The sequence below is a fragment of the Somniosus microcephalus genome, chromosome 13 (assembly GCF_052327205.1).
Source record: "Somniosus microcephalus isolate GS21.2 chromosome 13, FLI_Smic_1.0, whole genome shotgun sequence".
NCBI lineage: Eukaryota > Metazoa > Chordata > Chondrichthyes > Squaliformes > Somniosidae > Somniosus > Somniosus microcephalus.
The window spans coordinates 129,131,613-129,159,396 of NC_140999.1; the positions used below are offsets into that span (position 1 = coordinate 129,131,613).

General features: G+C 44.1%; 1 pseudogene; it reads right to left on the minus strand.

Moving 5' to 3' along the window:
- Window positions 1–27,784, minus strand: part of LOC147108594 (protein-glutamine gamma-glutamyltransferase 2-like) — a 79,888-nt pseudogene that overhangs the window by 41,267 nt on the left and 10,837 nt on the right.

The following is a 27,784-nucleotide window of genomic DNA, read 5'->3' on the forward strand; positions in this document are numbered from 1 at the left end:
TTGCAAATCTACAATGCCTAAACACGGGAATATTAGCACCTTTGATAGTGACCTCGAAGATTGGGCCATATATGTTGAAAGAGTAAAAAATTATTGTAAGGCCAATAAAATTCGTGACCAAGATAAAGCTCTAACATTATTAAATTTAATGGGTGTGAAGACATACGGGCAATTGAAACACCTGTTATCACCAGATGAACCGGCGGATAAGACGTTCGATGAGATTGTTACTGTCCTGAAAGATCATCTAAACCCCACGCCGCTGATGCTAGCGGAACGATTTAAATTTTACAACAGAAGGCAGCTACAGCATGAAAGCAATGCTGAATATTTGCTGGAATTGCGTAAATTAGCGAAATATTGCCAGTTTGGAACGGGACTGACAGAGGCACTACGAGACAAATTTGTGTGTGGTTTATTTAAACAGGATACACAAAAGCGACTGCTCGAGGAGAATGAGCTGACGCTTGAGAAGGCGGTCACTATGGCAGCAGCACACGAAGCCGCAGCGAGAGGCACGGCAGTAATGCAGCTACGGTCACCGGAGCTCAGTGCACACAAATTGGGTGTGAGTTCTGGCAAATGTTATCGTTGTGGAAAGACAATGCATGATCAGAACCAGTGTTGGTTTAAAAACCAAGAATGTAGAACTTGTGGTAGGCTTGGACATATAGCTAGAGTATGCAGGTCAGGGAAGAAGACCAGCAACAAGAAGTCACCGCAAGGAAAATACGCAAAGGTACACAAGGTGACCGAACAGGAGTCCGATTCAGACGCTAGCAGTAATGAACTGGCTAGCTTAAGCTGTAATGAACTGGCTAGCTTAAGAGTACTCAACGCTGGTAAGGGTGCAGACCTCCAGACAATTTGGGTCACTCTTCAGATAGAAGGAGTCCAAGTAAAACTGGAATTGGACACTGGATCGGCATTGACGGTCATAAATAAGAAAGATTACGGAAAGTTATTCCAACATATTCCCCTACAGGATACGGGGATTATATTGAAAACATACACGGGGCAAAGAGTGTGCCCCATTGGGAAAATAGAGGTTGCAGTGGTCCACAAGGGCGAAGACAGTCAAATAATGGACTTATATGTGATATCTGAAGGAGGTTCTCCACTACTAGGACGGGAGTGGATTAGGAAAATGAATATGGACTGGCATTTCCTACAAACAATAACGAGTGAGAACTCGGTGAAGATAGTCGGCCCAGACTCTGGAACGGATGATGGTAAGCCCAACTCAGGTGCAAAAGACAAAGTTTCAGCACAGAATTCCACTGAGCAACAACAACATAGTTTAACTGTGGATTCTGAGTCTGGCAAGTCTACTGATGTGCCCATTTCTGAGGGACACCGGGCTCGAACTCAACTCCATTTCAAACTACAACAGCAATTAGAACAAATGCTTCGCCGTTTTGAGCAAGAGTTGAATGCAACGAAAGAGTTCTTTGATATAGAGTTGGAGAATCTGGAAAGACAACAGAAGCAGCTGATGGAGAAAATGGAGCAGGAGCACACAAAACGTCTGATGTCAGAGGAGTTAACGGTCAGCCAACTCCTGCATATGCTGAAGGACAGGACTCTGAAATGGGAAAAACTTGAACACGAACTTCAATATTCAAACGAAAGGGGTTCGGAGCTCTCAAAGGTTATTGGAAGAGCTGAGGTGGCAACACAGACTGAGATGACTGCAACAGAGCAGCCCTTGGATGCCAAAAGTACGCTGACTCACGTCAACGTAGAACAACAGACCGCTGAAACAGCTGCTCCGGTAGAGGGATTGAATAGTCCGATCAATCAATATCCAAAAGAAGTTGAAGTAGTAAAATCTCAAATGAGGTCATTAGTAAACGACTTGCTGAAAGCCCAGAAAAAGCTGGATGAAGAGGTACGCATGAAGAAGTCTCTTCAGGAAAGATGTCTGGACTTGGAACAAAAGCTGGGTATGGAGGAAATAGAAGACCCTCTCGCTGGCCTAGATCAGGACGACACCGAATATTACTATGTCCTGTCCTGCCCAACTTGTAACTTCGACTCCCACCATACAGAAATCATGGAGGAGCACCGAAAGTCTACGGAACATCGGGAGAAGGTGGCTCTACTGCGGAAAAAGGAGGAAGAGAAGGAGGAACTGCGCATGCAGCTGGCAGCTGACAGTGGAGCCCAGAGAGTCTCCAAGAAGCAGAAAAGGAAAAGTCGAAACAGAAGATGACCCATCTGAACCATTATTACCTCTACCAGATCACACACGTGGTCCCTCCGAACAGAGCCAATTCAGTTCGGAAGTTCAAACTGTTAAATCCATGGAAGGACTATTGAATGAGTCACTCCAGCAACGTGAACCGACTACACCACAGAGATTGAATCTGTGAACTGTTTTCCGCAGAGACTGAATCTGTGATCTGTTTTGACATGAAGTTATCTATGTATCTATGTTATTCTGTTATGTAAACCTGAAGTTATATATGTATATATGTTATTACGTTATGTTAAATGGGGAGATGACTGTAAAGCTAGGAAGGGAGGAATGTTGTGTATGTAATATGTGTGCTACTTTGAACCTATGGACAGGACTGCACTACTTGTAGGGCGTAGTGATACGCAGTACCACTCCTGGCCATAGGGGTATAAATAGTACTGTGGGTACTGATCTCCCCTCAGTTCCCGCCTGTGGGCATGAAGTAAAGACCTACGTATAGTCCCTACCTCCAACCAGTAAAGACCTGTTTGAGTTATACGTTTAAGTCTTTGTGTTAATTGTTCAATACAATACACATACTTAACAATCTGGAATCGTCCCGGCACTGGGTCGGGCGGATACGGACAATTCAGGCCAAGCGAGGCAGGACGCGATGAGGGGAGGAGGGAAGACCACCGGAGGGAAGGCCACCTGTGGAGACGAACTCAGGGGAGGCTTCGAATTACCGGGCCTTCAGCCTCGGCCGACCTTCGAATATCTGCACACCAACTCAAACTGGCGGCTGGCGACGAAGAATCATCCCTGCAAGGTAAAGTACCCAAACAGAGACTTTAACTTTGGGGTACTCGAACCTGGACAACGCCCTTGCAGCGCCCGGAGACCACGTGATGACGGCAGGCTCCAGAGAGCACCAAGAGCGAACCCCGAACCCAACCGTTGTTTTGAGACTAACAAACCTTTTTGATTGGTGAGCATGAAGTTCTGACCCCTCATAGCTTAATCTAGTTAGGTATATGGGGTGGGATAAGGATAAGGGGATTGTTAAGATAGCTGTTTTCCCTCGATGTGCCGTGTGTTCCCCATTCCCTGTATAAGTATAGTTATTATTCTTTTGTATTTTTTGCCTGTAGAAGTGTACACTAGTAATTTTTCCATAAGATTGTATCAAGTTTTCCTCTTCAATAAAATCTTGGTTTTTGTTTACATCCAACCACCTGTCTACTCGAGTCTTCTCTGTACCGCCGCCTTGTACCTAAGTCCAGTGTCTAGAACCCAGGCGCATGGGAGCGATTCGAACTGCTCACAAGACAGTCAGAGGCATAACTGACTGGGCGCACGCGCCAAACACCACCACACGCCACCCCCTACAAGTTGCAGAATTCTGGGGGTATTCCAGACCCTCATAATATCCGGAAGGTAACAGTCTAGTTCAACTTATTAAAAGCACTATCTGGAGGACGGCAACATTTTCTGTCGTTCCTTTCCTTTAGGGAGAGATAGTCTGAACCTTTAGACACATTTAAGTGTCTTTTGGAATTCGGCTATCTGTAACTTAAGTTGAGGGTGAATGTCTGGGGAATACGCCTGATCTGGGATAGCCCAAAAGGGCTAGGACTGTAATTATCCCTTCAGATGGCGCCCAACGAGTGTGTTAACAAGTTGATACAGAGCCTATACTTATATTTATATCTATATCTATATCTATATCCATGTTGTAGATTGTTAAGTATAGAAGGAGTGTTTACTGACAGTGGTTCTAAGACCCAGATTTCAGTCTCTAGAGATGGTAAGACCCTGATCAGGCATTGTAGAGCTTAAATCAGAACTCCCTCAATATACCACTGAGGTCTGGAAGCTTCTTATAAAGTTCATATTAAATCCTAACCAAGGTTAGGTCCTGACGAAATATTAAATCCTATCCGAGGTTAGGTAGAGATGAAATATTAAACCCTAACCGAGGTTAGGTCTTGAAGAAATGGCAAAGCCTTTCGGAATTGGCTAAGTTTTTTTATTAGAAAATTTAAACGATTGCTTTATTAGGGGAAATAACCCTATCCCTGTACCGACACAAAACCAAGTGATAATTTTTGAAATAGAAGGCTTTGATGCCAAAGGAGCCGTTAGAACTCATGGCACAATTAACGTTGATCCCCAGAACCAGGGGATACAGAATATCCTGTGGGATAATCAAACGAGTACTCCAAATCCAATAAATTCCTTAATGATAAGGTGCACACCTGCACAATTGGGAGGCCTAATGAACGGTGCCCAACAAGGTGGTGGCAACCATGGCTGAATAGCAGAACCCAGCGCAGCCTATGCTCCTGGGGGCCATGGATTCCGGTTTAGGTGGCAAACTCATGATGAAATAAATTAGAACAATCTTCGAGCAAACTATAGACAGCTTAGAATCCATTATAATCAATGCTGACAGGCACTAGCTCACTCTTATCTAAATGCTGGAGGCACAATGATTAATGGTCCAGGAAACCAATCCCAGCATTGAAGGCCTGGCACCCAGCCAGGACCTTTTGAATTCCCCTATGCCTTGGCAACCTTGCCCACAAACGAACACAGCTTGATCGAACTTGTCCAGAAGGGGGCGACAAAGACCTCCTCGAGCAACTCATTAATAAATTGATGGGCCTTCAATAACCACAAAACTAGAAGTAATAGACTTAAACAAGTTGGCTTTTAATCACTAAGATCAGAGCTAACATCTCAACACGCCGACTGGTTCACAGGAATGAGTCATACAGATCCTGGGATCTTTATGTAAGAGAAGTCAGGGGCGGAGCCAAGAGCCAAGACCTGGAACCTCCCAGGTTAGTCGGGAAAGAGGAAGTGAAACTATACACAGTGGGGGAGGGTAATATACATGAGTGCAAAACGAATACAGGATCAAGACAAACAGATTTCATTACATAAATACTATCCTTATCTACAAGCCATTCAAATCAATGTGGAAAGATAGAGCATCTCTCCATCATGGAGGATGATAATACGGAGGAGGGAATCAAACAAATATCTATGAGACGGCTTACAGAATACCATCAAGTTATTTACTGTGATGGATCATCAATGATGATTAAAAAAGAGACACCCCAACAATCCTCAGCTAGGATGGGGATAGTAGTAGGGACTTTTTGAGATTCCTATTCTTTATATCCAAAAGAATTACTGTTTATATCCCTTGGCCATAAGACAGCATAATATGCTGAAGCCGCAGCATTACGGTATGTTTTAAAGAAAGCAGACTTTATTAAACCCACACTGTGGGAAGATATTCTCCATTCGAGAATGGAGAAAAAGAAGTGTCAGGTGATTCATATAAACGGGCATACCACTGGAACAGTGCACTCAACAGGAAACAACCTTACAGACGAACAAGCAAAACGTTCGGTCTGCAGGATACCCCCTCGAGAGGGGCCTGCCAATGTTAGAGTAATCATTAGGGCAGAGTGGGCAGCTAATCAGGATGAGGAACTGATTCAGCTATTAGACCCAATAACAGAGAATCCACCAGAATGTCCACCAAGGTAGTTTTACTCGGAAACCCCTGCGGGTATTGTATTAGTTAAGTTGCCCAAAGGAAACCGAGAAGTACCCCCGATCCACAAATGAGAACAGCTTGTAAAAGAAGCTCACAAGGGCATAAGTTGTTATTTCGGATTTCCAACATCTGCAGTATTTTGCTATCATAAGTAAATCATATTTTAGTGCCAGAATAACATTCTGCAAATTGACCCTCTTATATTGGTGGCCAGGCATGCTTAAAGCCTGTAAAACATAGATGGCAAATTGTGAGCCATGCTATTCGACTAATAAGTCATCACTAAATTAAGCCACCACCATTGGCTCCTGTGAAAGCTGATGAGCAAATGGGAAAATTCTTTATTAACTTTATTTGACCACTTCCCCCATTTTTGGGATATAGATATGTTCTCGTTTGTGTGGATGGATGCACTTCCTTCTGCTGGCTGGTCCCCACAAACTATTTTGGAAAACGCACTCGCCAGGGCTATTTCTGATATAATTACTGTAGCTGGTGCACCCAAAATCTTACACTCCGATTAAGGCAGAGCCTTTGTCTCTAACGTCTTCAAAGACTATTGCAAACAAAGGGGAATTGGGTTAGAGCACGGCACGCCACGTCATCCGCAATCAGCGGGGCTGGTGGAATGTAAAAAATCGGGAAGTAATAAACTTATTGGTCAAACTGTTGAGAATCAGGGAAATAAGTAGACCACCAGCATTCTGGAAGTACAGCAATCACTCAATAATGTGCCCACATCTGCATCAGGGACAGTGTCCCCTAAGAAACTCCATATTATCTGATGTATGGGGTTGAGATGCATACATTGCTTACCCATAGTTCTTTTATTGCCTCTACACACTTTGAGTCCTTGACCCGACAGCGACAGTTAGATTAAAAAAAAGTAACAGAAGAGATTCATCGAATTGATCAGAGGATAAGGGAAGCAAATAGGCAGAAAAAATTGACATAAAGTATGGCAACCCATAGTAAGAGAATGGGTGCAGGAAAAGAAGTTCGAGCAGAAACCTGGTTTAAGACTGAAGTGGAAAAACCTGTTCAAATACAGTCTTTAATTAATGAAAGAACAGTTCAAATACATATTAACCAGCGGAATGGCAAGTATATTTTTTTAAACTGTCTCCATAGACAATATCAAAAGATGTCCTGAAGGATACCGAAAAGGAGGAACAATACAAGGTGCAGTCGTACACTTGTCTTTAAAGACCCAGCTTGGGGCACGACACAGGAAATCGATGCAATCGAAATACTGACGACGGGAAGTGAGAAGGTGTCACTGACACTTCTACATGTTGCTTGGCAACGCATCAGCAATTGGATTTGCGAAAAGCAACAACTGAAACAAGGAAAGACCAATGAGTTACTTCAGCAAAGGAGGAAGACACCGCAGATAAAAGAAGGAATCAACTGAGTGCATGGCAAGGCCTTAATGACAACACGCATCGGTACACACGCCGGATCAAAGGAACAGCATGTAAGGCTTCAACTAGTTTCAACTAACTTTTTCTTGACTCGTATGAATAACGCACCTCTACGGAACGTACATCTGCCGATTGGACATTCTAAGGACATTGTTGTTTCACTAATTGAATGACTATGTACTTATTATCCTTTTAAATTGTGTACAATTTAAAATAAGACAAAACATTGTCCTAGGATGATTAAAAGGAATTTTCATGTAGCACATGATTGTGCAGCTTGTAAAATTAATATGCTATTGTAACCTCATGAGCAATATTGACCAAACTCTGTCCTGACATTTTAAGCTCATCTTTTGGTCAAGGCGGGGGTGTGAAGGAATAGTCATGATTCAGAGAAATACACGATACCATGAACAAATTTCTAATATTATTAATAAAAGACATACTGGGTTTAAAAGACACAAGTCTCAACAGACAAGGCTGTGAACAGAAATACAGGCTTCTGAGATAAGATCAGTTGATAACAAAGTTGTAAACAAGCTTTGAAATGGGAATTAGTTAAATATACTAAAACAATGAAAGATTGAAGCAAACCATTGGTGCTTCCGAAAGGTCTACGGTTTGCAACCAAAACAATGAGAATGCCCAGTTTAAAGTGTTAAGAACTAACACGTAAAACAGAAATACAAACATTAAAAGAGGCATGTGCCTTTGAAAACATGCCATCAAGTAAAGAAACACCTGCTAGTCAAATAGTTTTATGTTAAACTTGGAAGACAGGAAACACGATTAAATATGCAACCAATTGAGATAGCTAGAAATGCATGATCCACTCTGGTCAAAGTGTCTTTAATTTATAGGCATAGTAAATATGATACCAACAAGGAGACTTTGAAGATATAATTTCAATAGATGACACCAAGCAATTACATTGTGTTTGTATTGAACTTGGAGCAGCACAGAGTCAAAATGTCTGCTAAAAACCAGTAAAGCCAATATTAAAAATTGAATGAAGAATCTTCAATAAGAATGACATCAAACAGAAACCATAGCTGTCCTTGTTTTTTTGATAGTTTTTGAAACACCTAAAGGTAGAGAAATAATTATGCATGCAATAGTTGAATTGACAGTAAGATAGAAAGCATTCGAAAGAGGTATCAATAAAGACATTTAGCTGACATCAGCAGAGAACATCAAAGAAGAAACCACTGCCAAAAGGGTATAAAAATAAGACCTCTTCAACAGAAAGGCAGAGCTCGCTGAATGGGCAAAGCGTTTCTCAACTCTTCAGAGGCATCTCTGTAAGTCTTTAACTATGAGTCTCGGGAAGTCAAAGTGATTGATTTTGGTGGATGTTCTGGATTTAGAAATAAGTAAGAAGTAAGAAATGTAACGAAGTAAAGATTTGAGAATAAGGATCTCTGAGAAATAAGAAATGTAAGCTAATTGTATTTTGAATTGTTAATGTTGCGACTGATTCAACAGCTGTTAACTGAATGTCGGCTCTTAAATAAAACGATATACTTTTAGAATTGGCTCAAAGAGTAATTCTGTATAAGCTCACAAACCCACACTTCTGTACACTCTTTTTTAATGAGTTGCAGAATTCTGGGGGGTATTCCAGACCCTCATAATATCCGGAAGGTTACAGTCTAGTTCAACTTATTAAAAGTACTATCTGGAGGACGGTAACATTTTCAGTTGTTCCTTTTCTTTAGGGAGAGATAGCCTGAACCTTTAGACCCATTTAAGCATCTTATGGAATTCAGCTATCTCTAACTTAAGTTGAGGGTGAACGTCGGGGGAATACGTCTGATCAGAGATAGCCCAAAAGGGCTAGGACTGTAATTATCCTTTCAAGGACACGGGGGATAACTCCCCTGCTCTTCTACGAAATAGTGTCATGGGATCTTTTACAACCACCTGAGAGAGCAGATGGGGCCTCGGTTTAACATCTCATTCGAAAGACGGCACCTCCGACAGTGCAGCACTCCCTCAGTACTGCACTGGATGTATTGAACATGTCGAATTTCGTTATCATATGCAATGTAATAATGTCACATCCAGGCTTGGCAAGAGTGGAAATCGGGGTGGGACCTGAATACGTCGGGTCCCTGCCCTTTTAACCACTTATCAAAATCTCCATCCCATTTCTAGGCAGGTGCATGCAAATGAGGGAATAACATCGAACAGCAAGAGATACCTGTGTGCCCCTGGCATCCAGTATTGCTAGGGCATGGGAGACATTTAAAATTTAAAAGGCTGGAGTTTCTCCACTGCAATCGACCGTGAACTTACCTGTTTAGATTTTAGAATTCAGGACATCATTCACATAACAGCAGTGATAATTAATAAAATTATTTAAGGGTATTTAAGAATAATATTAATAAATTTAATTAATTACATAGAATGGGAGATCAGGTGATGTGTTGCTGTTGCAATATGTGGGATCTGGTGGACACTATTGATGCACGGTGATCACATTTGCAGTAAGTGTTGGCTGCTCGAGGAATTCCGGCTCCGTGTTGAAGAGCTGGAGTCCGAGCTTCAAACACTGAGGCACATCAGGGAGGGGGAGAGTTACCTGGACTCTGTGTATCAGGAGGTAGTCACACCAATTAGATTAATTAATTCAGATGTAGCCCGTGGCCAGGGTCAGGATGGTGTGACTAGAAGTGAGGCAGGTACGGGGATCCAGGAGGTAGTGTTGGAGGAGCCGCAGCCCTTGCTCTTGTCCAACAGGTTTGAGGCTCTTACTCCTTGTGAGGATGGGAACAGGGACTGCGGGGAGGATGAGCAACCCGGCCACAGCACCGTGGAGCGGGGGGCCATTCAAGTGGGGGGAGATAAAAGAAATGTTGTAGTGGTAGGGGATAGTATCGTTAGGGGGATAGATAGTGTTCTTTGCAGCTGAGAGCGAGAGTCCCGAAGGCTGTGTTGCCTGCCCGGTGCCAGGGTTAAGGACATCTCCTCTGGGCTGGAGAGAAACTTGGAGTGGGAGGGGGAGGATCCAGTTGTCATGGTCCATGTTGGTACCAACGACATAGATAGGACAAGGAAGGAGGTTCTGCTGAGGGAGTTTGAGCAGCTAGGGGCCAAGTTAAAAAGCAGAACCACAAGGGTAATAATCTCTGGATTACTACCTGAGCCACATGCAAATTAGAGAGTTAAATGTGTGGCTCAAAGACTCGTGTGGGAGAAATGGGTTTTGCTTCCTGGGACACTGGCATCAGTACTGGGATAGGAGAGAGCTGTTCGGTTGGGACGGACTTCACTTGGCCAGTGCTGGGACTAGAGTCCTGGCAAATTGAATAACTAGGGCTGTGGAGAGGGCTTTAAACTAATTAGTGGGGGGGAGGTTTTAAGAGAGCGAAAAATAAAAATGACAGCGGAGAAGGCAATAGAGCAAGGTAGCAGTGGGGGAATTAAAAACCAGAGTGTGTCAGGAAGGGACAGAATGTATAAAGATAAAGGTAAAATAGTAAAAGGGGTAAAAGCAGGAATAAATTGTCAGAAAACATATTTGAAAGCTCTTTATCTGAATGCACGCAGCATTCGTAACAAAATTGATGAGTTGACGGTACAAATAACTACACATGGGTATGATCTGGTGGCCATTACGGAAACATGGCTGCAAGATAATCATGACTGGGAACTAAACATACAAGGGTATTTGACAATTAGGAAGGACAGACAGGAAGGAAAGGGAGGTGGGGTTGCTATGTTAATCAAGGATGGAATCACTGCAATAGTCAGAAATGATATTGGGTCAAAGGATCAGGATAGTGAAATAGTTTGGGTGGAGATAAGGAATAATAAGGGGAAAAAGTCACTAGTGGGCGTAGTCTATAGGCCTCCTAACAGTTGCAACTCTGTTGGTCGGAGTATAAATCAGGAAATAGTTGGGGCTTGTAATAAGGGAACAGCTATAATCATGGGGGATTTTAACTTTCATATTTACTGGACTAATCAAATTGGGCATGGCAGCCTTGAGGAAGAATTCATAGAGTGTATTGGGGATGGGTTCCTTGAGCAGTATGTAACTGAACCAACCGGGGGCAGGCAATCTTAGATCTGGTCCTGTGTAATGAGACAGGATTAATAAAAAAATGTCCTAGTAAAGGATCCCCTTGGAATGAGTGACCATAATATGGTTGAATTCCAAATTCAGTTTGGGGGTGAGAGAGTTGGATCTCAAACCAGCATACTGAGCTTAAATAAAGGAGACTATGAAGGTATGAGAGTAGAATTGACTAAAGTGGACTGGGAAAACAGATTAAAGTGTAAGACGGTACAAGAGCAGTGGTCTACATTCAAGGAAATATTTCACATCTTTCAAGATAAATATATTCCACTGAGGAAAAAGGGGAATAAAAGAAAAGACAGCCATCCGTGGCTTAGTAAAGTAATAAAGGATAGTATCCGACTGAAAACAAGGGCATATAAAGTAGCCAAATCTAGTGGGAGGATAGAAGATTGGGAAGCATTTAAAAGCCAGCAAACAATAACTAAAAGATTAATTAAGAAAGGGAAGATAGATTATGAAAGTAAACTAGCAAAAAATATAAAAACAGATAGCAAGAGTTTCTACAGCTATATAAAAAGAAAAAGGGGGGCTAAAGTGAATGTTGGTCCCTTAGAGAATGGGACCGGGAAACTAGTGGTGGGGAACATGGAGATGGCAAAGACGCTGAACAAATATTTTGTATCAGTCTTTACAGTAGAGGACACTAAAAATATCCCAACACTGGACAAACAGGGGGCAATGGGGGGGGGAGGAGCTAAAGACGATTAAAATCGCTAAGGAGATGGTACTCAGTAAAATAATGGGACTTAAGGCGGATAAATCCCCTGGACCTGATGGCCTACATCCTAGGGTCTTGAGAGAAGTGGCGGTAGGGATTGTGGATGCATTGGTGATTATTTTCCAGAACTCCCTGGACTCAGGAAAGGTCCCGGCAGATTGGAAAACTGCTAATGTAACACCCTTATTTAAGAAAGGAAGTAGACAAAAAGCTGGAAACTATAGACCAGTTAGCCTAACATCTGTGGTTGGCAAAATGTTGGAGTCCATTATTAAGGAAACAGTAACAGAGCATTTGGATAAACATAATTTAATAGGACAGAGTCAGCATGGTTTTATGAAGGGGAAGTCATGTTTGACAAATTTGCTCGAATTCTTTGAGGATGTAACATACAGGGTGGATAAAGGGGAACAAGTGGATGTAGTGTATTTGGACTTCCAAAAGGCATTTGACAAGGTTCCACACAAAAGATTACTGATCAAGATAGAAAATCATGGGATTGGGGGTAATATACTGGCATGGGTGGAAGATTGGCTATCTAACAGAAAACAAAGAGTTGGGATAAATGGTTCATTCTCGGGCTGGCAATCAGTAACTAGTGGTGTTCTGCAAGGGTCAGTGCTGGGACCCCAACTCTTTACAATCTATATTAACGATTTGGAGGAAGGGACCGAGTGCAACATATCCAAGTTTGCCGACGATACAAAGATGGGAGGGAAAGCAGTGAGTGAGGAGGACATAAAAAACCTGCAAAAGGACATAGACAGGCTAAGTGAGTGGGCAGAGATTTGGCAGATGCAATATAATGTTGGAAAGTGTGAGGTTATGCACTTTGGCAGAAAAAATCAAAGAGCAAGTTATTATCTAAATGGAGAGAAACTGCAAAGTGCTACAGTACAAAGGGATCTGGGGGTCCTGGTGCATGAAACACAAACAGTTAGTATGCAGGTGCAGCAGGTGATCAGGAAGGCCAATGGAATCTTGGCTTTTATTGCAAGGGGGATGGAGTATAAAAACAGGGAAGTCTTGCTGCAGTTATACAGGGTATTGGTGAGGCCACACCTGGAATACTGCGTGCAGTTTTGGTTTCCATATTTAAGAAAAGATATACTTGCTCTCGATGCGGTTCAGAAAAGGTTCACTTGGTTGATTCCGGAGATGAGGGGGTTGACGTATGAGGAAAGGTTGAGTAGGTTGGGACTCTACTCATTGGAGTTCAGAAGAATGAGAGGCGATCTTATCGAAACATATAAGATTGTGAGGGGGCTTGATCGGGTGGATGCGGTGAGGATGTTTCCACTGATGGGTGAGACTAGAACTAGGGGGCATAATCTAAGAATAAGGGGCTGCCCTTTCAAAACTGAGATGAGGAGAAACATCTTCACTCAGAGGGTAGTAAATCTATGGAATTTGCTACCCCAGAGAGCTGCGGAAGCTGCACCATTAAATAAATTTAAAATGGAGATAGACAGTTTCCTAGCAGATAAGGGAATTAGGGGTTATGGGGAGAGGGCAGGGAAGTGGACATGAGTCTAGATTCGGATCAGCCATGATCCTATTGAATGGCGGAGCAGGCCCGAGGGGCCGTATGGCCTACTCTTGCTCTTACTTCTTATGTTCTTATGTTCTTATGATCTGTAGAATGTCAACAAATCAGCGCAAATCTCCATGGCTATACAGATTGTCATCATACGAAGCAGCCTTCTAATAGATGCATCTGTCTGTTTAGTGACAATGGGCAGGGTCTTTCTGTAAAAATAACAGGGTGTTAATGATGTACAGTGTTATTAATGTGCAAATCGGCTAGCAGGTTCAGGGGATTAAGAGCTACACCCTGAGCTGCGAATCTCCAGAACTCACTGGTCGATTTATGCCACTCCGCATTTTGCTTCACACAAACAGCATCTCGCCCTTAGCCTTTTAAGAACTTGCTGGATTTTCACATGAATTGCCCATTAAACTCGCCACAGAAAGTTACGTTTGGTAATTAAGTGCATAATTACCTTTTCAACAACGTGATCATTTTTATTGCAATGCCAATCAACCTCTCTGGTCCATAAATTGAACAATTTAAACTGTGAAGTCTCATTCCTTCAGGTAGTAAATTGTTCTAAGAGATTTTTAAAATGCCAATTTTTTTATTTGTTCTTACTTTTTCTTTCTACCCCTTTTTTCTCTCTTTCTTAATTCAATCTTTCTTTCCCTTTCTTTATTTCTCTTTCTGTCCCTGATTTGACTCTATTTACCCTCCTGCTCTGTCGTTCCTCTGTTTCTTACTTAAACCTTAAATCCCATTGTTTAAGGAGATACACTGTTGGTCCCACCATTCACTGAGATCCCAGATGCCTCGTTGCTCTCACCATCCTGGTATCAGCTCGCACTTCCAGCAAATTACAGCACAAACAAATTTTGAGCTGAAGAATGCAGAAAATGTCTAAATAACAGGGCACGTTATGCGATGCCCTGCTCCAGCAAGATATGGCCCTATATGTTTACCTTTTGCTGTACAAGTTAGGACAGCTTTTGTTATGAGATCCACGCTCTGGAATACTGAATTGATGTAAGTTAGCATAAACAAGCATGAAGGTTGTCGTGTCGGTACCTTTCTACCTAGACACAATTTAGGACTCAGAACTCAGAGATCCAAACATGAAGTGCTTTATTGGAAGGAAAGGAAGTTCTGGCAAGTTCCAAACAAAGAGAGCTAAACTTAACAGAGAACACCCAACCATTTATCTCCTGTGACAGCACCACCACAGGTGGGAGGAGAACACAAAATACATAACATTTCCTCCCCTCTTAAATGGAAGGTCCACATTTTTCCTCAACAGGTAAGTTACTTTCAGTGCACTCAACTAACCTAGGGTAGAGGTAGACTGCCTCAACCTCTGACTTTACCCTGGGGTTTATTCTGCCCCAGTCTTGTGGGTAAGTCACTAAGCCTACAGATCCAAGCGTCTTGGAGGCCACCGCTCTCTGACAGGATACCGGCGGTCATCGCTGGCTTCCACAGCAGTAGGCATTGACACAGGTCTGGATGGAGAAGGTGCCTGTGTCAGTCGAAAGTCAGGAGTTTGCACAGGTGGAACAGTCTCTTTGACTTCCTGTGTTGGAGAAGAGCACTGTGGCAAAGGATGCTGGTTTGCGGTAACATCCGGAAACAGTTCAGGCCAACCAGCCGTTGGAGCCTCTGTGGCTGTCTCTGCTCCTAGCAACAGTTGATCTGTGTGTCTTCTCCAGATGAGTAAGTCAAAACTTGTCCACAACTGCCTCTTCATCATGAGCGAAGCGGGGGAAGTTTTGGTTGTGGCATGCGGCTCGTTCCTGTAGGACAACAGGAAGCTGTTCAGACGTTGGTGGATTGAGCCCTGACCTTGCGATGCCTTCAAGGCGTGCTTCAAAGTTTGCACAAACCTTTCTGCCTGGCCATTAGTAGAGGGATGATAGGGCGCAGACCTGATGTGTTGGACACCATTCACATGCAGGAAGGTTGCAAACTCCTGTGATACAAATTGTGGACCGTTGTCACTTACGAGTTGTTCCGGTGAGCCATAACGGCTGAACATCTCACCAAGTTTCTCAATTGTTTTCTCTGCCGTGGTAGATCTCATCACAGCGACCTCCGGCCACTTGCAATGAGCGTCCACAACCACCATAAACATCTTCTCTTCGAAAGGACCGGCGAAGTCCACATGTACTCGCTGCCACACTTCTGCAGGCCAATCCCAGGGGTGTAAGGTTGCCAGCTGTGGAACATTCTGGACCCTTTGACATGGGGAACATGTTTTGGCTTTCTCCTCAATATTCCCATTGAGACCTGGCCACCAGAAGTAGCTTCTTGCCATTTCCTTCATCCGAACCATCCCACTGTGGCCTGTATGAAGTTGTTGCAGTATTGGTTCCCTCAGAGGTGGCGGAATGATGACACGGCGTCCCCAAGGAAGACAACCTGCCTGGACGGAGAGCTCATTTCTTTTTGAAATGTAAGGTTTCAAACTAGGAGAATCTCCTATAGCTATCCCTCAAATGACATTGTCCATTACCTCAGACAGGACTGGATCGTTGCGGATGTACCTTCGCACCTGAACTGCAGTGACAGGTGCTCCCTCCACTTGTCTAAAGTAGAAGATGTCTATCTGACGAGGCTCTGGGGGAGTAACAGGCAAGGGTAGCCTCGAGAGACCGTCTGCGTTGCCGTGCAAGTCTGATTTGCGATATTTGATGTCGTATGTGTGTCCTGACAACAGTAAAGCCCACCTTTGCATCCTGCTTGCAGCGAGAGACGGAATTCCAGTGTGGGGCCCAAAGAGTGAAGTCAATGGACGGTGGTCTGTCAGGAGTGTGAACCTTCTCCCAAACAGGTACTGATGAAATTTTCGAATTCCAAAAACGATTCCCAAGGCCTCGCGCTCGATCTGCGCATAGTGACTCTCGGCCTTGTTCAAGGTGCGTGATGCGAAGGAGATAGGTTTCTCTTCACCCGAAGGCATGATGTGGGATATGACTGCTCCCACACCATATGGTGATGCATCACATGCTAGCTGCATGGGTAGCTTTGGGTTGAAGTGTGTCAGGACCTCCGATTTCAGCAATGCTTTCTTTGCTTGGGCGAAAGCTTCGTTGCACAGTTCAGTCCATTTCCATGTTTTGCCTTGACATAGCAACTGATGTAATGGCTTCAGCAATGTTGCTAAGTCTGGAATAAACTTCCCATAGTAGTTAAGTAGCCCCAGAAATGAACGTAACTGGCTCCCATTCTGGGGTGCTGGGGCCTCCACGATCGCCTTGACCTTTGACGGCGCCTTATGCAGGCCAGTAGCGTCAATCACATGCCCCAGGTACTCAACTGAAGACTGAAAGAATTCACATTTTTCTTTACGAACTCTGAGTCCGTACTCTTTCAGTCGTTGTAGTGTCGCATCCAAGTTCAGAAGATGATCCTCCTCATTTGTCCCAGTGACAAGGATGTCGTCCAGGTAGCACTGGACTCCTGGCAGTCCACTCAAAATCTGATCCATTGCCCTTTGGAATAGAGCAAGGGCCGACGTAATTCCAAACGGAAGGCGGCAGTACCTGTATAGCCCCTTGTGTGTCACAATTGTCAGCAGCTCCTTTGATTTGTCATCGACATGCATTTGTAGATAAGCCTGGCATAAGTCTATTTTGCTGAACTTTTGCCCTCCGGCCAGGCCCGTAAAAAGATCATCAATGAGGGGAAGAGGGTACTGTTCCGCAGACAGCACCGGGTTAATAGTCACTTTAAAGTCCCCGCAGCTTCGAACAGATCCATCCTTTTTCAGGACAGGAACAATGGGTGTGGCCCATTTGCTCACGCTCACAGGCTCCAGGACTCCATTCTCGACTAAGGCCTTCAAGTTAGCCTCAACTTTTGGCCTAATTGCATAGGGTACAGGTCGGGCTTTGTGAAACTTCGGCTTGCTGTCAGGTTTAATGTCCAGTCTCACGCTGATTTTTTTCATGCTCCCAAGTTCCCCATTGAAGGGTTCTGCATGTTTGTTTAACACTGCAGTCAGACCTGACTCCCCTTTTGACATCATACGGACTGCAGGCCAGTCCAGCGTGATTTTCTCTAGCCATGCATGTCCCAGTAGTGATGGGTAATTTCCCTTTACCACATATAGTGGCAGTTTTGCAGTCTGTCCGTTCAATTTAACTGTCACCTCAATGACGCCTCTCATGGCCTCAGGTTCGCCAGTATACGTCTTTAGCATAATGTTTGTTGGCTGAAGGGTAAGCTGCTTTAGCATTTTGTTGTAGACAGTGTCTGAAACAAGGGACACAGCCGCGCCTGTGTCCACCTCCATCCGCACTGATTGTCCCTCCACCAGTGGTGACACCCAGTAGCCATTTGAATCGCCTGCAACCGTCAGTATGTGCACCTCTTCCTCCTCAGAGGTGTAGCTCCCCTCTGTTTTGCTTGTTCCATCATACTGCACTGAATGAACACTCTTTTTCCCCTCTTGTCCAAATACAGACATTTTGCTTCCATGCTTCCCAGCTCTGTCTGTTCTTTTTTTACCTCTACAGGTGCGTTCAATGTGACCCTTTTTGCCACAATTTCGGCATTCCAGCTCCGTACACCAGCAGTCATTAGCATGATGGCCCGTTTTCCCACAACGGTAACATGTGCCGTTCCGCGCACCTTTAGGCTCAGACAACACCTTGTGAACTGTCCCTGTTGAACTCAACTGGTGAGCCTCCTTTTCCGCCATCTCCATGGAGACACTAACTTCAATGGCCTTTTCAAGAGTAAGGTTGTCCTCAGTAAGAAGGTGCTTCTGTGTGGCTGCATTTTGCAGACCACACACAAGTCTGTCTCTAATGGTGTCATTCAGCACCTCCTTGAACTGGCAGTGTTCCGACAACCTTTTTAAAGCAGCAATAAACATCGTCACTGATTCCCCCTCCTCTTGATTCCGTTTGTGAAATCTAAATCTCTCAGCAATAACCAGAGGTTTTGGTGAAAAATGTGCTCCAAGAATTTCCACTAGTTGCTTATATGTTTTAGTTCCTGACTTATCTGGCTGCACGAGGCTGCGAAGTAAATTGAATGTCTTCGGCCCGATTACACTCAAAAAGGTAGGCATGACCTTTTCATTTGCCACCGCATTCGCCAATACAAAATAGTCAAAACGTTCCGTATATGCGCTCCATTGCTCCACATTTTCATCAAAATCACCGATGTTTCCTAATATAGTAGCCATCTCACGTTTCAAATTAAATTTTCTGTTTACTCACTGCACCCATAGAAACATAGAAGTTAGGAGCAGGGGTAGGCCATTCGTCCCTTCGAGCCTGCTCCGCCATTCAATGAGATCATGGCTGATCATCCAAATTCAGTACCCTGTCCCTGCCTTCTCCCCATATCCCTTGATCCCTTTAGCCTCAAGAAATATATCCAACTCTTTCTTGAATATATTTAATGAACTGGCCTCCACCGCCCTCTGTGGCAGAGAATTCCACAGCTTCACCACTCTCTGGGTGAAGAAGTTCCTCCTCATTTCAGTCCTAAATCCTAAGATGTTTTATAAGTATATTAAGGGTAAGAGGATAACCAGGGAAAAAATAGGGCCCATTAGGGACAAAAGTGGCAATCTGTGTGTGGAGCCGGAAGATGTAGGAGGGGTTCTAAATGAATTTTTTGCATCTGTCCTCACTATGGAGAAGGACGATGTAGACATAGAAATAGGGCGGGGGGACTGCGATATGCTCGAACATATTAACATCGAGAGGGAGGAGGTATTGGCGGTTTTAGCTGGCCAAAAAATGGATAAATCCCCAGGCCCGGATGAAATGTATCCCAGGCTGCTGTGTGAGGCAAAGGAAGAGATTGCGGGGGCTCTAACACATATATTCAGGACCTCTCTGGCCACAGGGGATGTGCCAGAGGACTGGAGAACCGCTAATGTAGTACCATTATTCAAGAAGGGTAGTAGGGAAAAACCGGGGAACTACAGGCCAGTGAGCCTAACATCAGTGGTAGGAAAATTATTGGAAAAAATTCTGAGGGACAAAATTTGTCTCCACTTGGAGAGGCAAGGATTAATCAGGGATAGTCAACATGGCTTTGTCAAGGGAAGATCATGTCTGACTAATTTGATTGAATTTTTTGAGGGGGTGACTAGGTGTGTGGATGAGGGTAACGCAGTGGATGTGGTATACATGGATTTCAGTAAGGCCTTCGATAAAGTCCCGCACAGGAGACTGGTCAAGAAGGTAAGAGCCCATGGAATCCAGGGTGCCTTGGCACATTGGATACAAAACTGGCTTAGTGGCAGAAGGCAGAGGGTGATGGTCGAAGGTTGTTTTTGTGACTGGAAGCCTGTGGCCAGTGGGGTACCACAGGGATCGGTGCTGGGTCCCTTGCTGTTTGTGGTCTACATTAATGACTTGGATATGAATGTAAAAGGTATGATCAGTAAGTTCGCGGATGATACAAAAATTGGTAGGGTGGTGAATAGCGAGGAGGGTAGCCTCAGTCTGCAGGGCGATATAGATGGGTTGGTCAGATGGGCGGAACAGTGGCAAATGGAATTTAACCCGGAAAAGTGCGAGGTGATGCACTTTGGGGGGACTAACAAGGCAAGGGAATACACAATGAATGGAAAGACCCTAGGCAAGACGGAGGGTCAGAGGGATCTGGGTGTGCAAGTACACAGATCCCTGAAGGCGGCGGAACAGGTGGATAAGGTGGTAAAAAAGGCATATGGGATACTTGCCTTCATTAGCCGAGGCATTGAATATAAGAGCAAGGAGGTTATGATGGAGCTGTATAAAACACTGGTTAGGCCACAGCTGGAATACTGTGTGCAGTTCTGGTCGCCACACTACAGGAAGGATGTGATCGCGTTACAGAGGGTGCAGAGGAGATTTACCAGGATGTTACCAGGGCTGGAGCGCTTCAGCTATGAAGAGAGACTGGGCAGATTGGGTTTGTTTTCCTTGGAGCAGAGGAGGCTGAGGGGGGACATGATTGAGGTGTACAAAATTATGAGGGTCATAGATAGGATGGATGCTGAGGAGCTTTTTCCCTTAGTAGAGGGGTCAATAACTAGGGGGCATAGATTCAAGGTAAAGGGCGGGAGGTTTAGAGGGGATTTGAGAAAGAACTTTTTCACCCAGAGGGTGGTTGGAGTCTGGAACTCACTGCCTGAAAGGGTTGTGGAGGCAGAAACCCTCACAACATTTAAGAAGCATTTGGATGAGCACTTGAAATGCCATAGCATACAAGGCTACGGACCAAATGCTGGAATATGGGATTAGATTAGACAGGGCTTGATGGCCGGCGCGGACACGATGGGCCGAAGGGCCTCTATCCGTGCTGTATTACTCTATGACTCTATGACTCTATAAATGGCTTACCCCTTATCCTTTGACTATGACCCCTGGTTCTGGACTCCCCGGCCATCATAAACATCCTTCCTGCATCTAGTCTGTCCAGACCTGACAGAATTTTATAGGTTTCGATGAGATCCCCTCTCAATCTTCTAAACTCCAGTGAGTATAAGCCCAATCGACACAATCTCTCCTCATACGTCATTCCTGCCATCCCAGGTATCAGCCTGGTGAATCTTCGCTGCACTCCCTCCATGGCAACAACATCCTTCCTCAGGTAAGGTGACCAAAACTGCACACAATATTCAAGGTGCGGTCTCACCAAGGCCCTGTACAACTGTAGCAAGACATCCTTGTTCCTGTACTCGAACCATCTTGCTACGAAGGCCAACATACCATTTGCCTTCTTAACCGCCTGCTGCACCTGCATGCTTACCTTCAGTGACTGGTGCACAATAACACCCAGGTCTCTTTGCACTTCCCATTCTCCCAATCTATTGCCATTCACATAATAATCTGCCTTCCTGTTTTTGCCACCAAAGTGGATAACCTCACATTTATCCACATTATAGTGCATTTGCCATGTTTCTGCCCAATCACCCAACCTGTCCAAATCGTACTGGAGTTTCACGACATCCTCCTCACAGCTTACCCTCCCACCCAGCTTTGTGTCGTCTGCAAATTTGGAGATATTACATCCAATTCCCTCGTCCAGATCATTAATATATATTGTGAACAGCTGGGGTCCTAGGACCGATCCTTGCGGTACCCCACTAGTCACTGCCTGCCACTCGGAAAACGGCCCGTTTATTCCAACTCTTTGCTTTCTGTCCGTCAACTAGTTCTCTATCCAAGTCAATACCTTGCCCCCAATCCCATGTGCCTTAATTTTGCACGCTAATCTCTTATGTGGGACCTTATCGAAAGCCTTCTGAAAGTCCAAATACACCACATCCACTGGTTCTCCCTTATCTGTTTTACCAGTTACATCCTCAAAAAATTCCAGTAGATTAGTCAAGCATGATTTACCTTTTGTAAATCCATGTTGACTTTGTCCGATCCTGTCACAGCAGATTCATCCGCTCCTCATTGCCACTTGTCGTGTCGGTACCTTTCTACCTAGACACAATTTAGGACTCAGAACTCAGAGATTCAAACATGAAGTGCTTTATTGGAAGGAAAGGAAGTTCTAGCAAGTTCCGAACAAAGAGAGCTAAACTTAACAGAGAACACCCAACCATTTATCTCCTGTGACAGCGCCACCACAGGTGGGAGGAGAACACAAAATACATAACAAAGGTCATGGAGGAAGTGATGTAATGGCCTTTTAGCTAAGCTTAAAAAGCAAAAACATAGTAAGGAAGTTAGGAAAGGCCCAGAGGGCTCAGCAACTGTAACCTGCAGTCTCCCACAGCCTTCGTATCATCGTGTGCATTGTCTGTGAGCATCATTCCCTCTAATAAAATCTATAAACAAAGACTGCATTTAGAACCTTACTTCCTGCCATAAAGGCAACAGCTCCAAGCTAGTCTCTTGAGCAGTATTAATCTACACGTATATTATGACTGAATGAATTATTTTGTACATGGGTCAGTCCTGACAGTGGAAGTGCACATCGTTACTGGGCATAGTTATTCTATCATATATACTTGCTGACAACCAGCCAGTTACAGTGTGCAATTTTGTCATATGGACATAGCATTATGATCACAAAATTAGCAGAAATCAATCTTATTTTCAAATTTCTTTAGACTTTCATATGCAATTTTAATTTCAAGAATGAAATGCCTGTGATTTTATCATTTAACCAGCATAGAATCCACCTTTATACACACTCAATAAATGGAAATATTCCAACACTAAATCCTGAGAATATATAACACATTTTTATGTTTAAATATTGTACAGGCTGATGAAAACAACATTTAATTCATGTTTTATTTTTGGATATATTATAAAATCCTACTGCAGTATTAATGAGCCCCCTCCTATTTCTCATCTACATGTTGCCCCTCGGCGACATCATCAGAAAACACAGCGTCAGTTTCCACATGTACGCTGATGACACCCAGCTCTACCTCACCACCACCTCTCTCGACCCTGCCATTGTTTCTAAATTGTCAGACTGCTTGTCCGACATCCAGTACTGGATGAGCAGAAACTTCCTCCAACTAAATATTGGGAAGACCGAAGCCATTGTCTTCAGTCCCAGCTACAAACTCTGTTCCCTAGCCATCAACTCCATCCCTCACGGTGATTACGTCTGTGACAAGTGTCTGCTGCTACAGGAACTCCAGCTCTGTGTTGATGAACTGGAGTCTGAGCCTCAGACACTGCGACACATCAGGGAGGGGGAGAAGTTCCTGGACTCTGTGTTTCAGGAGATGGTCACACCTATGAAGTTAATTAATTCAGATGTAGCCCATGGTCAGGGACAGGATGGTGTGACTACGAGTGAGGCAGGTACGGGGGTCCAGGAGGTAGTGTTGGAGGAGCCGCAGCCCTTGCTCTTGTCCAACAGGTTCGAGGTTCTTACTCCAGCAGGGACTGCAGGGAGGATGAGCAACCTGGCCACAGCACCGTGGAGCGGGGGGCCATTCAAGAGCAGGGAGTAAATAGAAATGTTGTAGTGGTAGGGGATAGTATTATTAGGGGATAGATAGAGTTCTCTGCAGCCGAGAGCGAGCGTCCCGTAGGCTGTGTTGCCTACCCGGTGCCAGGGTTAAGGACATCTCCTCTGGGCTGGAAAGAAACTTGCAGTGGGAGGGGGTGGATCCAGTTGTCGTGGTCCATGTTGGTACAAACAACATAGATAGGACTAGGAAGCCGATTCTGTTAAAGGAGTATGAGCAGCTAGGGGTCAAATTAAAAGACAGAACCTCAAGGGTAATAATCTGTGGATTATTACCTGAGCCACGAGCGAATTTGGCTAGGACAAATAAAATTAGAGAGTTAAATGCGTGGTTCAAAGACTGGTGTGGGATAAATGGGTTTTGTTTCCTGGGACACTGGCACCAGTACTGGGGCAGGAGGGAGCTGTTCCGTTGGGATGGGCTTCACTTGGCCAGTGCTGGGGCTAGAGTCCTGGCGGATCATATAACTAGGGCTGTAGAGAGGGCTTTAAACTAACTAGTGGGGGGGAGGTTCCTAGAGAACAAATAATAAAAATGACAACAGAGAAGGTCATAGACTTAGGTAGCAGTGGGGAAATTAAAAACCAGAGCATGTCAGGAAGGGGCAGAAGGTATGGAGTAAAAGGTAAAGTAATAAAAAGGGCAAAAGCAGGAACTAAGTGTCACAAAACATATTTGAAAGTTCTCTATCTGAATGCACATAGCATTCATAACAAAATAGACGAGTTAATGGCACAAATAACTACATATGGGTATGATCTTGTGGCCATTACAGAAACATGGCTGCAGGGTGACAATGCCTGGGAATTAAACATACCAGGCTATTTAACGATCAGGAAGGACAGGCAGGAAGGAAGGGGAGGTGGGGTGGCTATGTTAATAAAGGAAGGTATCACTGTAATACAGAGAAATGATATTGGGTCAAAAGATCAGGATAATGAAACAGTTTGGGTGGAGATAAGGAATAATAAGGGGAAAAAAACATTAGTGGGCGTAGTCTATAGGCCTCCGAACAGTTGCAACTCTGTTGGACGGAGTATCAATCAGGAAATAGTTGAGGCTTGTAATAAGGGAACATCTATAATTATGGGGGATTTTAACAATCATATTAATTGGACAAATCAAATTGGGCAGGGCTGCCTTGAGGATGAGTTCATTGAGTGTATTAGGGATGGGTTTCTTGAGCAGTATGTAACTGAACCGACCAGGGGGTAAGCAATCTTAGATCTGGTCCTGTGTAACGAGACAGGATTAATTAAAAATGTCCTAGTAAAGGATCCCCTTGGAATGAGTGACCATAACATGGTTGAATTCCATATTCAATTAGAGGGTGAGAAGGTTGGATCTCAAACAAGCGTGCTAAGCTTGAATAAAGGAGACTATGAAGGTATGAGAGTGGAATTGAGTAGAGTGGATTGGGAAAATAGATTAAAGGGTAAGACGATACATGATCAGTGGTGTACATTTAAGGAGTTATTTTACAACTTCCAAAAAATATATATTCCACTGAGAAGAAAAGGGTGTAAAAGAAAAGACAGCCATCTGTGGCTAAGTAAAGAAATTAAGGATAGTATTCAACTAAAAACAAGGGCATATAAGGTAGCCAAATCTAGTGGGAGGATAGAGGATTGGGAAAACTTTAAAAGACAGCAAAAAATAACAAAAAGATTAATTAAGAAAGGGAAGATAGATTATGAAAGTAAATTAGCAAAAAATATAAAAACAGATAGTAAGAGTTTTTATAGTTATATAAAATGAAAAAGGGTGGCTAAAGTAAATGTTGGTCCCTTAGAGGATGAGACCGGGAAATTAATGGTGGGAAATATGGAGATGGCAAAAACACTGAATGAATATTTTGTATCAGTCTTTACAGTAGAGGACACTAAGAATATCCCAACACTGGACAAACAGGGGGCTATAGGGGGGGAGGAGCTAAACATGATCAAAATCACTAAGGAAGTGGTACTCGGTAAAATAATGGGACTCAAGGCGGATAAATCACCTGGACCTGATGGCTTACATCCTAGGGTCTTGAGGGAAGTGGCGGTAGGGATTGTGGATGCATTGGTAATAATTTTCCAAAACTCCCTGGACTCGGCAAAGGTCCCGGCAGACTGGAAAACTACTAATGTAACACCCTTATTTAAAAAGGGCAGTAGACAGAAGGCTGGAAACTATTGACCGGTTAGCCTAACATCTGTGGTAGGTAAAATTTTGGAGTCCATTATTAAGGAGACAGTAACAGGACATTTGGATAATCATAATTTAATAGGACAAAGTCAGCATGGTTTTATGAAGGGGAAGTCATGTTTGACAAATTTGCTGGAGTTCTTTGAGGAAGTAACATATAGGGTGGATAAAGGGGAACCAGTGGACGTAGTGTATTTAGACTTCCAAAAGGCATTTGACAAGGTGCCACACAAAAGATTATTGCTTAAGATAAAAAATCACGGGATTGGGGGTAATATTCTGGCATGGATAGAGGATTGGCTATCTAACAGAAGGCAGAGAGTTGGGATAAATGGTTCATTCTCAGACTGGCAATCAGCAACTAGTGGTGTTCCGCAGGGGTTGGTGCTTGGTCCCCAACTCTTTACAATCTATATTAACAATTTGGAGGAGGGGACCGAGTGTAACATGTCAAAGTTTGCAGATGATACTAAGATGGGGGGGAAAGTAGTGAGTGAGGAGGACATAAAAACCTGCAAGGGGACATAGACAGGCTAAGAAAGTGGGCAGAGATTTGGCAGATGGAATACAATACTGGAAAGTGTGAGGTTATGCACTTTGGCAGGAAAAATCGTAGAGCAAGTTATTATCTTAATGGCAAGAAACTGGAAAGTACTAAAGTACAAAGGGATCTAGGGGTCCTGGTGCACGAAACTCAAAAGGTTAGTATACAGGTGCAGCAAGTGATTAAGAAGGCCAATGGAATGTTAGCTTTCATTGCTAGGGGGATAGAATATAAAAATAGGGAGGTATTGCTTCAGTTGTACAAGGTATTGGTGAGACTGCACCTGGAATACTGCATACAGATTTGGTGTTCATACTTAAGAAAAGACATACTTGCTCTCGAGTCAGTACAAAGAAGGTTCACTCGGTTAATCCCGGGGATGAGGGGATGGACATATGAGGAGAGGTTGAGTAGATTGGGACTCTACTCATTGGAGTTCAGAAGAATGAGAGGCGATCTTATTGAAACATATAAGATTGTGAAGGGGTTGGATCGGGTGGATGCGGGGAGAATGTTTCCGATGATGGGTGAAACTAGAACTAGGGGGCATAGTCTTAGAATAAGGGGCTGCTCTTTCAAAACTGAGATGAGGAGGAACTACTTCACTCAGAGGGTGGTAGGTCCATGGAATATGCTGCCCCAAAAAGCTGTAGAAGCTACATCATTACATAAATTTAAAACAGAAATAGACAGTTTCCTAGAAGTAAAGGGAATTAAGGGTTACGGGGAGCGGGCAGGAATTTGGACATGAGTCTAGGTTCGGATCGGCCATGGCCCTGTGGGTAGCAGAGCGGGCCCGGGGCCGTGTAGCCTGATCCTGCTCCTATTTCGTGTGTCTAATTCTGTTAGATTCAGGAGATGGTTCTGTGCTAGTAGATTGGCGGTTAGGATCAGATCAGCCATGATCTTATTGAATGGTGGAGCAGGCTCGAGGGGCCGATTGGCCTACTCCTGCTCCTATTTCTTATGTTCTTATGTTCTTATGTTCTCTCCCTGGCATCTGTCTGAGGCTCAACCAGACTGTTTGCAACCTTGGTGTCATATTTGACCCCGAGATGAGCTTCTGGCCACATATCCGCGCCATCACTAAGATCGCCTATTTCCACCTGCATAACGTCGCTCGACTCTGCCTCTGCCTCAGCTCATCTACTGCTGAAACCCTAATCCACATCTTTGTTACCTCTAGACTTGACTATTCCAACGCACTCCTGGCCGGCCTCCCACGTTCTACTCTCCATAAACTTGAGGTCATCTAAAACTCTGCTGCCCGTGCCCTAACTCACACCAAGTCCTGTTCGCCCATCACCCCTGTGCTCGCTGACCTATATTGGCTCCCGGTTAAGCAAAGCCTCAATTTTAAAATTCTCATCCTTATTTTCAAATCCCTCCATGGACTCACCCCTGTAATCTGTAATCTCCTCCAGGCCTACAACCCTCCGAGATATCTGCGCTCCTCCAATTCTGGCCTCTTGAGCATCCCCTATTTTAATCACTCCACCATTGGCTCCCATGCCTACAGCTGCCAAGGCCCTAAGCTCTGGAATTTCCTCCCTAAACCTCTTAGCCTCTCTACCTC